Genomic DNA, 15,479 nt, shown 5'->3' on the forward strand with positions numbered 1-15,479 from the left:
ACGGGTGATATAATAATACGCATATTAACGACAAACAATGATTTTATTCAAGCGCAAATCACTGTGTGAGATATATTATTTTGATTCTAACACGTAATCAACAAACAACAACAATAACAACAAACTTGATTTGCAATATCGACATAACATGTCTTTGGCTAAGGAACAGATATAACTATAATAAATAACTAGATGTACATGCACATGAGTAAACATTACAATTATATGTATAATAAAAGAAATTCATATCAATGGTCTTAACTATAACGTTTCTTTCCCTAATTTATATGACTCGTTGATAAATTTACAAATATTTATTACAGTTTTTCTTTTTCTTGATCTCATTAATCTGTTGAATTTCTGCATAGTATCAAGGATTATTATGTACGTTCTTGTCTATATCCATCAAATAGATGCTTGATTTCTGTTGATTTCTTTTGCAGCGCGCCGCTTTGCCGTCTAACGACATGCCGTAATAATTGTGACGTCAGAAAAATGAATTGTTGAATTATAATACAGTTTTCAGCCTTCTTTTTTTAATAGGAAAACAAATCGGGTCGTGTAAGAATGTTTGTTGAAACAGCTTGTGCCGATGACCATTGCATTGTTATCCGCGAAACTTTTCTCCATAAATTTTAGTTAAGTAACACATCGAATAGTTCAAGGAGTAACTCCCCATCCGGCTGATATCTTTCGTTACCAGTTCACTGACTTTTGAGATCATACGACCGACAGAAGTTGTTTTGGAAAGAGTTCTGCATTCCACCACTGTTACGTAGTTATTTTATACGTTACTTTCTACAAAAACAACACAAACAGGAGCTGTGAATATGTAAAAACAACTATAGCTGCGGGTAAGAAAAATAATTGTTAAATCTCTGTTATATAGTATTTTACTTTTTTTTCTGTTTAGATATGGACATACACAGTTCCAAACTTTTAGGCAGTCTAAAAATTTGTTGTTAAAAACACATGAATCTGTTAAATTGACTATGCTGGAAAAAAAATTGGTTACAATCGCATCTTTGTTAGGAACATAATTTATGCATACGTTGCGTTCGAATTTGGTTTTGTTAAATGTGACGCATGGGGAATTCTGTTTCCGGGGAAAATCCTGAAGCTTTGCTAATATTACAATATACGTTTAATTTATATAACATTTAATTCTTCATTTATTTAACTAACACAGATAAAAATGATGATGTGAAAAAATACTCAATATTATCAGGACTGAGAAGGAAAACAGCAATTATACTGTTAAAAATAGCTCTATTTCTACGGACGGCGGTTTCAGTTTTACTTTGTACAATGTAAATAAACTGAGAAAATGTCAACAAATCAAAAATGTATATTCATAATCAATAGAACTACACAAGAACTTCTTAAACGCCTTAAACTAAATAATTCTTTTTACTAAGGAAAACATTATTTTATTTCTTTATGTTATTGTCCATTAAAACGAGAAACTACTTTCGTTTGATCAAACCGCAATCTCGGGTGAACATGAACTCGTTTATAGTATTCAAATAACATGAAGTTCATTCATGATTAATGATGCGGAAGGGTGCTTCCACAAATCTTGTGCTTTTACCATGTTTATGTAAATAACTAAGCAAACCGTGTCTTGTGGATTACAAATTACACGACCATGAATTGAAAACTTTTGTAATTTTGTCTCTAACGACAACTGTAATGGAACATTTTTATTTGATTTACAACGGATTCGACAAAGGTCGGTAAGAATGATAATTATGTAAGCATGAAAAATGCTTAACACCACAGAATTTAAAACGGTAAAGAGTAACACCGTTCATCACGTCTCTATGGTAACTGGAAAACTACTTTAAATTTATCCTTATTTTTTAATCGTCCCATTAAAACGAGAATGAATTCGTTTAAGGTCTGGAAAGTGAATATTGTTTAAAAAGAAGTAATGGGCTATTTTACTTTTGTGCTGATTTATTTGTGTATTTACATGTCTGTGAATTAAGATATATTGTATTGCTTTTATATAAAAAAAAATAACTTTATATACCTTTTTCCTTTAGAATCAAAACTTTATCACATTATGATCAATATTTTTTTTCTCAAAACTAATATCTTTTACAATATGTCTGTAAATCTTCCGAAGGGAAGTATAGTACAAATCTGTGTTGATATTTTACTCTTTATTTCGAATTTTCGGACACTTGTCCTTTTTCAAGAATATGGAAATATTTTTCTGACTAAGTAATATCCATGTAACATTTATATCACAGGAAATGAATAATGTTGACGTCCTGGATTAACATTATTCATTTCCTGTGATATAAATGTTACATGGATATTACTTAGTCAGAAAAATATTTCCATATTCTTGAAAAAGGACAAGTGTCCGAAAATTCGAAATAAAGAGTAAAATATCAACACAGATTAATATCTTTTACGTCAATGTAATCACATGAGGGGGTCTACTCGTTCGATTCGGCATTGTGGATTTTGCCAGGGATTTTGTCAAGTACCTTGTGGGATTTATTCCTTGCAAAGTTATCTCCACCAAATATAACATTGCAGATCAAGGTAAAAACTATGAGACTTATCTTCAGAAATACAAAAAGTATAAAGAAACATTTTTCAAGATTTTGACCACAAAACGTGATACTTTCTGAAGCGTGTAGATTTTTATATCGTCTTTCTTTATCGGTAGAATGCAGGTTTTCTTGTCAAAATAATCTAAGACATACCATTATTATGGAGTCCGCTATTATTCCAATGATTTAAGAATGTCCGAAATTTGATACATCTGGCATGATAAAGTGATAAAACTTTATACAATGCATGCCGTTTTCCATTAATCTTGTGACCAAGAAGGCATTTGCTGTATGTGTTTCCAAAAGCTACGTCATCATGTAAAAAGCCTGCATTTTCTCCAAGGTTGTTCTTTGAAAGCGTGTGTTGTGATGCAAAGTTGAACGTTATTCCCACAGCCGTTGTAAGCTGACTGTTAGTAGACGATGAAGTCGTTTCAAAGATCTGTTTCCGTAAACCCACGTAACGATTTGAGCCGTGCCATGGGAAAACCAACATAGTGGGTGTGCGACCAGCATGGATCCAGACCAGCCTGCGCATCCGCGCAGTCTGGTCAGGCTCCATGCTGTTCGCTTTTAAAGCCTATTGGAATTGGAGAAACTGTTAGCGAACAGCATGGAGCCTGACCAGACTGCGCGGATGCGCAGGCTGGTCTGGATCCATGCTGGTCGCACACCCACTATGTTGGTTTTCCCATGGCACGGCTCATTTGTCAAATATATCAATGTTGGTAGAGGTAACAAACTTGTAAATACTAGAAATATATAGATCTAAGTGCATCCAAATTCTTTTGAAAGCCAAATGTGTTCTATATGCTGATGATAACTACACATCCACAAGTTCATCATTAATGGTTGGAATACACGGACAAATACTAAGCATCGTAATTCTAATTGCCAGTATTTGAAAGGTACGTATAGTCGGTCTAAACAAGTATCATTTTACGAACGAAGACCCTTTGCATTCCTTTCATTTTCTATCTAGAGAATAAAATATATTTATTGGCTATATTTTTATATAATTTGAAACCACAAACATACGAACTATGCGTTGAGAGACAGTTACTGTAACTATTCATTATCTTACATCTCATTTTTTTTTGTGGTTTATAGATTTAACCTGCTGCAATGATTATGTTCAGCATAAAATATTCCTTATTTTTTGTAATAGAGATATCAAAGGTTTTTAGTAATATTAGGAATAGAGAGGAGAAATAACATCACAAAGTTAATTGATAAAAGCATATCCTGGTACTATCTAATCGAAATGACTAGTGATATTTCGAGCCCTCAATTCTGTTGTAATCAGGGAAGGTTGTAACTCTGTGAAAAAAAGGAACATGTGGCATGCATCTTAAAAATACACCTATATGAACAAGTTACCGGTATCATTATACAGGTACGTTAAAATTGGTCTAGGCTTAACAATCACATTCGGGGTTTAGAAAAAGAACAGTTTAGAATATTTCTTTTAAAGGCACTGACCTCCAGATTTGGCTAAAAATAATATTTCTTTCAAATTGAAGTTTGGTCATATTATAAACATTAGAATATGATTTTTTGTTTCTAAAATATTTCAAAAATTCCAAATCAAGAAAAAAAAGATGAACGCGTCGGGAATCGAACCCCGGACTGCAGCGACAATAAAGACATTTTCCCGTCGTCTTAACCAATAGCGCTATAATTATAGTGGAATTAGTGAACTATGACTTCAAAATATAGATATTTATAATCGAGACAGTTTACCTGAAGTAAAGCGTTACAAACGCTTTTCGATTTTCATCGTAAAAAGTAGTAGAAATAGTAAATTTGCATGTGTTTCCGTAACATATAGTTTGTCAGTAATTAAGTTTTAAAGACTTCTTAAGAAGTATAGCATTTATTTCCAGATATCTTAAAAATTATTATTTTTGTTGTTGTCGAACAATCTTGAGGCCAGTCCCTTTAACGTGCTAGTATGTTATCTACATGTTAGCATAACACTATGTTGTGGGTGGTAAAACTTCTTTGTGTTGGTGTGGAAAGTTGAAGTCATTATCTATCTATTTTACATGAGGTGAAATGAAAGTCCTTGTATTGATGCCAATCTATTTAAGCATAGAGACATTTACTTATTTGAATAAACACACGAATCAGAACTATTAATAATTGTTGCTTTGTTTTGTTGTTGTTTTTTGTTGTTATTTTTTTTTTTTTTTTTTTTTTTTTTTGGGTTCTTTTTCAAAACTAGTGCTCAAAATATGCACATTCACGACAAAAGCGTTGAACTGTTGTAATTTGATCAAACATGGCTTAAATTTATAGAACACTCGGAGACTGATATATAAAATATGTTGGCATATTTCTGTAAACCACATATCCACTTATTTATGTTGACAGTTTTCTCTAAAAATGTCACATATCCAGTTATTATCTGGCAAGTGGCAAAATTGCGTGTTATCCAGAGAATTATGTTAACAGGACAAAATCGCCTGTTAGCGCCCACTTCTTCCATCCACAGATATCCAGTTAATATTCGTACCCAAATTGGCGATTAAAGGTTTGACTTTTCGTCCCCTATACGGAATGAATGAGTGTATATCCACCTCTTGCCCAACCACCACCCCTAATAGTTTGTGAAACCTATAGATACGATGTATCACTTTCAGAAGGAATGATAAAATTGCATATTTATTATGTCCCTTTATGTATGTTCATTCATTCCGTATTGATAGGGGACGATTACGGGGTATTGCCAATCATAACAGACTAACTGACAAAAAATCAAGATACCTAGTTGTACAATTAACGCAAGTGAATATATGGATGGCAGTAGTGGGCACTAACATGCAGTTTTGTCCTCAGCTGTTCAGATACTTAAGTGGATAACACGCAGTTCTGTCACTTGCCAGGTAATAACTAAGTGACATTTTTACGAAAAATGTCCAGATAAATAAGTGGATATGTGGTTGGCAGAAATATGCCACCATAATAAAATTTTCTGGTTTATTTTGTTGTTGTTTTTTTTCCAATACTTCTTTTACATTTTAATTATAACAATTACAAATGTTTCCAAAACTTCATTGTTTGGTAATTGTGACATATAACTGCATACTTGAACTTTGTGTGACTATAGCACATTTTCGAAGAATCAGTCAGAAAGTGTACCTTTAGCATCACCGATATATGAGCCGCGCCATGAGAAAACCAACATAGTGGCTTTGCGACCAGCATGGATCCAGACCAGCCTGCGCATCCGTGCAGTCTGGTCAGGATCCATGCTGTTCGCTTTCAAAGCCTATTGTAATTAGAGAAACCGTTAGCGAACAGCATGGATCCTGACCAGACTGCGCGGATGCGCAGGCTGGTCTGGGTCCATGCTGACCGCAAAGCCACTATGTTGGTTTTCTCATGGCGCGGCTCATATGAGCATTCATAACCTTACTTCCTCTTAATCCTTATCACATGTTTGACGTCGCGGGAGTGTAATAAAGCCATTACATAAAAAACACTAGTACACTACAGTGTAATAAACCTTTGACGTCGGCGTCGTTTAGTGTATTGGAGACGTTGGTCAAAATGACATGTTTTAATAGCTAAAGAAAGAAGAATTTTTTAAGGTTTCGGCAGGAAAACTAACATGTGATCAAAAGAATATTACATTTGTGACTTTCAACATTGAATTTATTAAACTCGTTGAATAAAATTGATAAAATTTTATTATTTTATTCAACTCGTTTAATAACGCAATATGAAAAAAACACTCGTATAAATAGAGGATATTTGTTTGTTTTGAGTGAATATGGAATATATCTCACTGAGAAGTGAGAAATGAGAAAACTTTCTCACTTCGAGGTGAGATATATTCAATATTCACGAAAAACAAACAAATTTTCTTTTTAGTTTATGCTCAATTACGTTGAGATGTGCATTTTGCAACAATTTTTAATCTCAGCGCGGGAAACAGACGCGCGTAAACAGACATGACGTCAGACGTGTTGTGACGTTAGAAAGACGCACACAACATGAAATTCCATTTTATTTTATCTTTTTGCTGCATAACGTTATGAAACTCTCATTTAATAAAATAATTTGAATCGAGAAATATACTATAAAGAACAAAGCGCGACTACAATTTTCATCCTGTTTTAAGCAAATAATTTAAAATTCATACACAATGTATGAGGGGGCGGAGCTATATCTCTCACAGTGTGAAAATATAGATTTCATATTTTCACAGTGTGAGTGATAAGAGATCAAAATATTTAACTGATAGAATACAGTATTTCATTAGTTAGCATAAAATTATATCCTCTATTTTTACTTTAAAACCAGAAATTTCACTATGGAGCAGTATACTCAATATACATATCCTGTCAGTATGAAATCATTCTTATTGTGATTATGTCTCAAGCTGTTACCTACAGTAATCAGAATATACACTGAAATCTGTTTGGTTTTTGACAAGCGTTGTGGAGTCTCTCTCTACGGACACATGTATGTAAATAAATGTAATCAAGCATGTAGGTGTGATAAGAGATCGGAAAATTAGCACAGCCATTATATGACAGTGCTAAGCAATGCTCATTTATTGTTGTACTATAATGATATCATCGATCGAAACTTCCGATGCTTAGTGATGCTTTCAATACAAGATGCTGCTAGTATGTTATTATTAACGGGGAAAACGAGCCGTTTTCGTTGTGACTATATTATACGCGCCAGCAGTAATTACTAAGTGGGTGTTGTAAAGTTGGATAAATGTATAATGAGTAGGCAAGTCGTTTGTAAAATAATGATTATCGCTAATAAGAAGGTGAATTTTAGTATCATGTTTCCAAAACAACATAGTCGCTATGTTATGCTAGTGTTATGTAAACAATTGCAGAACGTTAATTAATGCTAAATGTGCTAGTGATAAACGTCTTTAAAACATTGTTTTGCAGGAAACTAGACACATTACTGTAAACTGTTAAATGTTGACAAGGAAAATCGCAGATATTTGTATTGTTGTTTTATGGATATTCCATCTTCAAACTGAATACGAATGTGCACTTGAAGGTAAGAACTAGTTTTACCCAGAATTGTATTGAATTGACAAAAAACGTGATCATGAAAGTCCTATACAGCTTGTAGACTATACTTGTTTTAACTTGGTGCACAAAAAGACAAGCCGCGAAACGGTAAAACATTTTTAAACATTTTGAAATCAATTGAATTTATCACGATGAGCTGATACATGTGATTCGGCATTTTCAAACATCACACTTCGACTAATTTTTTTAAGAGGCATGCTTGTCATTTCTGTACCAAATAATATACAAAAAAGAACTTTAATTAATGAAAGCAATGTGTTGCGGATTGAGCTTTTATATGATGTGACAAAAATACTCTAGGCAGTGCAACACATTGTCGCAATTCATTTTATTAATATCGGCACAGCTGCACTTAATACAGAAGCTTTTTGTTCGGTTAAACAATAGGGACATCAAGATGACTTTAACAGATGTGATATCTTCGTTTACACAAAATTTGATTTAAACTGTACATTATCTAAGAAATTAGTGAAATGTATTTTAAATAAATAATGTTAAATTCAGTATCTGTTTATAATCCACGAAGACTGTTAACTTTGTTCATCTTGTCAGAAGAGATTGTTTTGAAACTTAACAATGGAACTAAACATGCATAAATGGCAATTTTTGGATACAGTATAAAGTTTTTAAACACTTTTTTTCAATAACAAGCATATAGGGAACTCTCTTTAAGATTTTGCGTGCGTTTTAGACTCCTGCTACTGAACGACTGCAGAGCTTGCAGTAAGGGATATGGTGTAATATACTGTAAGCTGAAAGTAATTCTGTTAGATTTTGTAGTTTATGAAAGACTATTTATAAAAGATTTGGCTATTTGGCTCAAGATTCAATTGTCTAACATTGAATGCAGTTCTACTTTCATAAAGAGACAAACCGTACATATTTAAGTAACTGTTTAACTAAGCTGTCTTCTGTCAAAAAATAATTTCGGCCTCCTTAGCCGAATGGTGTAGGCTGCTGACTTCAAGTAGCTTGCCCCTCAACGTTGTGGGTTCGAAACCACCTCGATGTAGAACTCTTTCATGCGTCAAGACATCTAGCTGACTAACAGAAAGTCGGTGGTTCAACGCATGTCTAATCTGTGGTAAAATAATGCCTGGAGAGTCATTTGGGTGGTACCTGGTGACTTCTTCTACCATTAAAAGCTAGAAGGTCATCCTATAACTTGTTTTTAGCTTGACTATACGAAGTATAAGGACAGCTATCCTACTCGACCCGGCGTCGGCGTCTTTCCGCGTCCCCACCTTGGTTAAAGTTTTTTTTACACTTTCTCTTTTTTTAACTTATCTCTGTAATTACTTGATGGTTTTGATTTAAACTTGAAATACTTATTCCTCATCATCATCCACATCATCTGACATAAGGGCCATAACTCTGCCACCAATATTTCATGAATTATCCCCCCTTTTCACTTAGATTTTCAGGTTAAAGTTTGATGCACTTTCACTCTATCTCTGTTATTACTGAATGGATTTGATTCAAACTTAAAAAAGTTGTTCAACATCATCACCAACATCATATGACACAAGGTGCATAACTTTGGCACCATTTTTTCATGAATTATTCCCCCTTTTTACTTAGAATTTCAGGTTCAAGTTTTGGTGCACTTTCACTCTACCTCTGTAATTACTGAATGGATTTGATTCAAACTTAAAATAGTTGTTCAGTATCACCACCCACATCATATGACACAAGATGCATAACTCTGGCACAATTTTTCATGAATTATTCCCCTTTTTACTTAGAATTTCAGGTTACAGTTTTATGCACTTTCACTCTATCTCTGTTATTACTGAATGGATCTGATTCAAGCTTAAACAATTGTTCAACATCATTACCCTTATCATAAGACACAAGGTGCATAACTCTGGGACCAATTTACATTAATTATTCCCCCTTTTTACTTAGAATTTTAGGTTAAAGTTTTGATTCACTTTCACTCTGTCTCTGTTATTACTGAATGGATTTGATTCAAACTTAAAATGGTCGTTCAACATCATCACCCACACCATATGACACAAGGTGCACAACTCTGGCACCAATATGTAATGAATTATGCCCCTTTTTGCTTAGGATATACTTATATAGTGTTTTGATACATTTCATCTTTACCTCTCTTTTTACTTTAAATTGATATTTTTGACATAGACTCAGGCTATTGTGCAATATCTTCATCCACAATTGGAGTCATTAAACACTCCAGTGGCAGCTCTAGTTTCCTCAGATGTGCCCAGTTTCACTATCCAGCATCGAAATAGTCGAGCGCGCTGTCTCCTGTGACAGTTCTTGTTTTTTGTGTTGGAGTAACGATAAGGATAACACCAAATATCCAAACTCAAAACTGACTTTATACCTGTCGTTCACAATACTTATATAGTAATTATGCATTCAAATTATGCAGAATAAAGATGGACATCACATAGTTATACTATGGTTGAACATACGTTAGCGGCCACCAGTATTTAACCGCCACATGACTTACGCAGTCCGTCTGATAAGTTCCCATGTGAATTCTTCATTCTAATTCCAACTTGCCTTTAGCAGCCACCTGTCTGAAGCAGTCATAGTACGGCGCTTCCTTGGCTAGTCGTTTTTTATTAGTGATTCTTCTTCCATCTTACTTATGTTTACTGTACACTCAGTTTGTTGGCTGCAACTACTTAGCAACAAAATTATTCATTTTTACATTGGTACCGAGATACTCTTGGGAAAAATTAATTGACTGGATAAGACCAGCAAAGGACATAAAATGTAATTACATGTATTCAAACTAGGCAGTAACTGTCATATGGATGTGGCTACTGAATTAATAATTTATTTATGAATCTAAACAACAAAAAGTGCATGAGGGGAAACCAAACATCTAAACGTGTATTAAAGGCACTGGCCTCCAGATTTTGGCTGAAAATAATCTTTATTTAAAATTGAAGTTTGGTCATATTATAAACGTAAGAATATGTGGTTTTATTTCTAACTTACCTTTAAAATGCCAAATCAAGAAAACAAAAAAAAATACCAGAGTCGGTGAATGGAACCAGCAAAAACTTACCCGCTGTCTTTACCAATACACAACAGAGAAATATGTATTTATAACGGCATTCAATATAAATATTTATAATTAAGGCAGTTTACCTAGAGTAAAGCGTTACAAACGCTTTTCAGTTTTCAATGTAAAACAGTAAAAAATAACTAATTCTCATGTGTTTCCATAACATATAGTCTATCAGTAATTAAGTTTCAAAGCTTCCTTAAAAAATATAGCACATATTTCCTGATACCTAAATTGTTTCTCTTTTCTTGTTGTCGTTAGATCTGGAGACCAGTGCCTTTAAGAGCCTTAGAAATATGATAAGGGCAGCTCAAATTTTAGACATATGTGATAAGTGCACAGGGAATATAATAAGGGAAACCAAAAATTTAGACATATGTATTAGGAGCGCTAGATATATATAGTAAAGGAAACCCAAAATTTAGGCATATGTATTAAGGGCACTAGAAGTATAATAAGGTAATGAACATTGTACCGAAAAGTGTTAACACTTGCAAAATATTTTCTCTCTCTTTCGACAAGATTGTGCTTTAAGTCTGTGATTGTTTCATGAAATAATTAATTAGTTCTAATAATATAGCGTGTCAAGTTTTCACTTTACTCTAGGGATATGACACAGAAGATATTTGTACGTCATATATGATATAACGGGTTAGAAACTATAAACGCACTTGTTTTCACGAAAACAAATGCTTTTACTGACGTGAATGATATTAATAGTAAAATTTACTTTGAAATCTCTTATCACAGTTGTTGTTTGTAAATGTTTTATTGTACATATACACATACATATGATTAATATTGTATGGACCGGAGGCCTAAATCGCAATAAAGATATGATTTGTTTACGTGTTAAATTAAATGAACTTTTGATGGAATTGAAGATGAACGTTTTAAATATCATTTGTTACAAGATGAATATCAAAGCAAGTATATATTAGGCGCATTATGCTATTGAATCAAATCACTACTTAAAATGACAGAAAGACAGCAATATATGTGTTGTCAGAAATTCTGTTCAACTTATTCAATTTACTGAAATATAATTATAGTTTGAACTCTCTATCAAAAGGTACTGCCAATATATATTATAGTGTCTTCAGCATACGTCAAAGTTAGTCTTATGTCGATATGATACTGAAACTTCTGGTGATGTGCACTTGATGTTTAGTTGGTACAATTAATTTTGTATGAGCTAATTTAAATGAAATTGTTACGTCTTATATTCCAGTATTGTAGTACGTAGTTGTAGTAAGAAACACAAAAGGAACATAAGTCCATGTGATAAGAGGTGATTTCATTCTCTGATATTTCTCATTTCTCACTTTTAATAGATATGTTTGATAAATGTGTTGGTATATGTAATGATTGTAAATCACTATGTATAAAACATATATATTGGTTTAAAGAAACTGTATATGTGCAAGACAATCATGCTTGTACTATAAAATCATTCCCAATATTAACATTTGCTGTGCAGTGTAATATATGAATATATGCATTATGGCTTCCTTTGGCGGATATTGCAACACAACAACGGAAGCGTTATTTATCTCCAATAAAAGACTTAAGTTCCTCCGGCACGTTCTCTATACTTTGAAGAATGCTTCATTATGTTATTAACAACTAACTAAAGGCACACATTACTAATTAAATTTTGTAATCTTTGTTGAAACAAGGAAGAAAATCCATAAGATGAAACTACTAATTGGATTCTGTATGCCTCATAATCATTGCTGAAATACAAACATCCTTACGAAAACAATGGCATGGAAACAAAGACAAATATACGTACGATCGCATAAAAACTAGCACAAAATTCGTACGATCACCCTTCATACACGTTACTAAAAGAAGGCAAACATCCATACGTTCACACATTGTCAACATACTCGTAATCCAAACAAGAACAAAACTGATATCCATCATGCATCATACTCGTTATCACAATGTAACGCGTCATACTCGACAAACGTCCGTTCGATCAAGAAACAAGAAGGACAAACATTCAAACGTCCATGTATCGTACTCGTTTTCGAAACAAGAACAAACGTACATACCATCCCTCATCATACTCGTTAATGAAACAAAGGCAAAATGCATGCCATCACGCAACATACACATTTAATGAAACAAAATCAAACGTCTATACGATCATACTATTAATTGAATCCTACAATTTAAGCCTAAAAAACTGATTTGAGTTTACAAATGTTCAATTTTAAAGGACTTATATATCAAACTGTCCTATAGCAAGATGCCAACAAACTGTTATATTTTAGCAGGGACTTTCAATGTTTGCTATGCCTAAACGTATAAGTTTATGTTACAATCATGTATTTCATATTATTTTTTAGCTTGAACAATTTTGACAGAAATATTTTCCCAATACATCTTAAGCTAATTTAGTATCAATTTATTTATTTGACTTCTACCTACTGACTGATTGTTAGCATGATTTATTTATTTTGCTAAAATCTATTTCAAAGTAAATGTACAGCGAAAAGAAAACCAAAAGTATTGTCTTCAATAATTGAAATATCCTTAATTTGGTATTAATGTTACAAAGAAAACCGTATTAATTACACGTTTATTCCCACGTTACATCCAAATACATTATATACTGTTATGACATGTCTTAATTATTGTTGAGAATGAAAGACATGTACATCTTGTCTCATAATTTTTAAGCTTATACGGAAACAGAAATCATTTTCATTTTCTAATATTTTGTGAGTGTTCTTCTTAGAAAAAGTGTGCAACATACAATGCCGCTTTGTAACATCCGTTAATGAAATATACATAAGCATAAAAAGGGACAGACAAAGTGCGGTCAACACAAACAGAAAAAAATTCATATCGCTATTATAAGATATAAATTTCGTGATTGTAAAAGAAGAATAAGAACTATTTTTACTCTGTCAGTATCTTTATGTATGAATACACATTCTGTTTAAATGGTAAACGCTTTTACTTATGAACCACATCTCTTAGTAAGGAATAAGCATACGGAGACAGGAAAGACAATGTGCTTTTTGTGGTCTAAATTATTTGGAAGACGAGTTCCACTTAATTCTAAAGTGTAGCTACTATGCTAAAATAAGTAAAAATATATTAGTAAATATTTGTATGAAAATCCGAGTGTTTTTAAATTCATAAAATTATTAAATTTAACAAATAAGAATACACTTACGTAACTTTCATTATACATCACTAAGGCCTGTAAGTTCAGACAGTCTAATGTTAGACTAAATGTCACTTAGATCTTGATCTATTTATGTACATTCGTGTTCTGCTAATGTTTGTTTTTTGATATACTCTCGCATCTTAACATTCAAATATTGTGATATACTCATGTGTCTTTTGATTTTCTCTCATCTTTACATGAACATGTTATTATTTCACATGTTTATTTGTTAATATTTGTTTTTTTATTATTAATATTACATTGAATATATCATGTATTTTACGCATGCCATATAATTATGTTTTATATGTTTTTGTTGTATCAGTGAGCTTTTCATGCTTCAAAAGAATACAATTTATGTTATATTATGTTACCATAATCGCTTGGTGCTGCGAAACGATTAACATATTCAAACATTTTGAAATCAATTGCAATTATCACGATGATCTGATTCGTGTGATTCGACATTTTCGAACACCACACATCAATCCTTTTTATACCAAATAAAACACAAAAAGAACTTTAATTAATGAAAGCAACGTGTTGCGGATTGGGCTTTTATACAATGTGACAAAAATTCTGTAGGCAGTGAACGTGTTGTCGCAATTCATTTTATTACCGACACAGCTGCACTTAATATAGAAGCTTATTTGTTTAGTTAAACTGTAGGTGCGTCAACGTGACTTTACCAGAAACTTGATGAGAAATGAATGTGATAGCATGGTTTAAACAAAAACTGATTAAAACTATACATCTTCTAAGAAACTAGTGAAAACTTGTGTGTTAAATATTTTAGTTTTTATATAAAATCCATGAAGAATGTTAATTTTGCTAACCATGTCAGAAGAATTCGTTTTGAAACTTTACAATGGAAAGAAAAAGGTGTACGTCACAATTTTAGGATGCAGTATAAAGTCTTAAAAACTTCTTTCAATAACAAGCATGCACGGAACTTGCAGTACGGGATATGGTGTATTATAACTGTTGATAATCAAGCTAAGCTGAAAGTGATTCTATTAGTTTTTTTTTTTTTGTTGTTTACGAAAGACCATCCATAAAGGATTAGGCATTCTTGTATCAGATTCATTTTTCGTACATTTCATGTAGTTCTCCTTCCACGTAGAAACAAAAAAAAAATCATACCTACTTAGTTAACTATTTAACTAAGCTGTCTCCTGTCAAAGAAATAATTTGGGCCTTCTTAGCCGAAAAGTTGCCCCTCAACGCTGTTGGTTCGAAACCTCGTTTGAGTTGTAGAACTCTCACATGCGAGGAAGACATTTAGCTTACTAACGGAAAGTCGATGGTTTACCCGAGGTCCCGTCTGTGATGAAATAATGTCCGGAAAGGCGCATGGTATCTTCTACTACCATAAAAAACTTTAAAGTTACTCTATGACCTGCCACTGTGTCGGTTTACAACAACATCAAATATTAACTGAAAATTGATATTAATCAAACCTGCCGTTTACAAAACATGTGTAGTGATTATGTATTTGAATTGTGCAGAGTAAATATGCATCTCACGCAATTACATTATTGTTGAATCTACGTTTGCGACCACCAGTACTAAACCTCCACATGACTTATGTAGTCCGTTTG

At 32.8% G+C, this 15,479-nt stretch overlaps 1 protein-coding gene across 2 annotated transcripts in view; it reads left to right on the forward strand.

The window, feature by feature from the left end:
* Positions 1–7,256: 7,256 nt before the first annotated feature.
* Positions 7,257–15,479, forward strand: part of LOC123566304 (small conductance calcium-activated potassium channel protein 1-like) — a 275,631-nt gene continuing 267,408 nt past the window's right edge. Inside the window, exon 1 of one of the 2 annotated variants that reach the window (XM_053550018.1) lies at positions 7,257–7,607. The gene's annotated coding sequence lies outside the window, so the exon portion shown is untranslated. The remainder of the gene's footprint in view (positions 7,608–15,479) is intronic. The other variant, XM_045360264.2, reaches the window with a different exon arrangement.

This window comes from Mercenaria mercenaria, chromosome 8, assembly GCF_021730395.1.
Source record: "Mercenaria mercenaria strain notata chromosome 8, MADL_Memer_1, whole genome shotgun sequence".
Classification (NCBI taxonomy): domain Eukaryota; kingdom Metazoa; phylum Mollusca; class Bivalvia; order Venerida; family Veneridae; genus Mercenaria; species Mercenaria mercenaria.